We start from the raw sequence: 1,868 nt of genomic DNA, 5'->3' as shown, positions 1-1,868 counted from the left end.
TTTATAAACAAAGTACTTAGAGAATCATAGGAACAGAAAATAGGTTACATAATTTATATAATAAGTAACCACCATTCCTAAATCAAATAGTATCGAATCAAATGAGTTCAAAAGAGATGGACAAAGCTTGAAAATAATCAGAGGAAATTCCCTGAAACACTCAAATACATCAGTACCGGCAGTTGGTTCCCTAACTGTAGAATCTATGCGTTGACAGAGGAAAGTTCTACAAAAGAAAACGAGCTACTTTCTGGGGAATTCCTCCATCTTGGAAGGGCTTTGAAGAGTTTTTCCCACAATTAAACCAGCTTGTGCCAAATTACATTGGTATAACTCGTCAGACGCATTGTGGCAGCTGCGAACCCTCACAGTTTACATAAAGATAATAGCATCGATATTTGCCAAGGCAGCAACTTTGTTTATCTAAATGCCACTTTTAGTCTCCCGTTGATTTAATGAGTATTAGAAAAAAATAGGACAAAATCACAGGTACATATTCTCTAAACGCTGGTGGCAATTCTACCGAAACTTACCAGACGTTGGAAATAAACACTTCATTTAAAAAGACCTCTTGAAGGCTGCAGATTGCTGGTGAGACACTTTTGGAATGCTCTTTTATATATAAACAGCCTGGAAGCTCCGTAGAGATCGTGTGGGCAGAGAACGACCAGCATGTTCATTCCAGATTACTCACCTTCTGTCCCCTCTGTCCAGCTTCCGGGTTCACCGTTCACTGGAGTTCCCACGGTAAATGCAAGAGTTATTACGGATATCGCACTGGCCACTACGTCCATATAATGTTTCAATGTTCAACCACAAGTATACAAGTCACTCTTGGAGAAATTCAAGCTTGCTTGAATTTTCTCCCGAGTCAACAAGTTACACGAGTACCTGCCGTTAACGCCACGGTGGTCCACGGTGGTCCACGAATGCCGTACGGTTATCGTACGAGGTTCCCACGATGTTCAACTCTTGTTAGCTCTTGCGTCAAGTCGCCCCGTGAGAAAGGCCTATAAGGATATTGGCATCTATGAGATCCCAACCCGAAATATTAACCATTCCTTTCCCACCACAGATCCTGCCTAAGTTCCTCTAGCAATTTGTTTCTGCTATATAAATAATAAGATTCATAATAACAAGTTTGCAAAATAAAATAGTTGTGAATTATTATTTGCTATGAATTGAACTTCTTTCTGTATAATATACCTCATAAATAATGGGAATGTACAAGTCATGATTAGTAAGTTTGCAGATGACACTAAAGGGTGTGGTATTGTAGCTAGCTAAGATAGCAATCAAGGATTTCAGCATGATCTTGATAAGTTGGGCAAATGGGCTGAAGAATGGTTAATGGAATTCAATACTGATAAATACGAGGTGTAGCACTTGGGGGAGTCAAACCACGGCAGGACCGTCACGATAAATGGCAAGGCTCTGGGGAGTGTTGTACAACAGTGGGATCTAGGAGATCTACAAAGTTCCTTGAAAGTGGCATTACAGGTAGATAGGATGAACAAGAAGACGTTCAGCACATTGATCTTCATCAGTCAGGGTATTGAGTATAGAAGTTGGGATGTTATGTTAGAGTTGTACAAGCCAAGTTGAGGCCACTTTTAAAGTATTGTGTTCAGTTTTGGTCACTCTGCTATATAATATATGAAGAAGGGTCTCGACCTGAAATGTCACCCATTCCTTGTCTCCAGAGATGCTGCCTGACCTGCTGAGTTCCTCCAGCATTTTGTGTCTACATACAATATATGTTGTTAGGCTGGATAGAATACAAAGGAGATTTACGAGTGTTAACATAGAAACATAGAAAATATGTGCAGGAGGAGGCCATTCGGCCCTTCGAGCCAGCACCGCCATTC

Source organism: Amblyraja radiata, chromosome 2 (assembly GCF_010909765.2).
Source record: "Amblyraja radiata isolate CabotCenter1 chromosome 2, sAmbRad1.1.pri, whole genome shotgun sequence".
Taxonomy (NCBI): domain Eukaryota; kingdom Metazoa; phylum Chordata; class Chondrichthyes; order Rajiformes; family Rajidae; genus Amblyraja; species Amblyraja radiata.
This window is presented reverse-complemented; position numbering follows the sequence as displayed.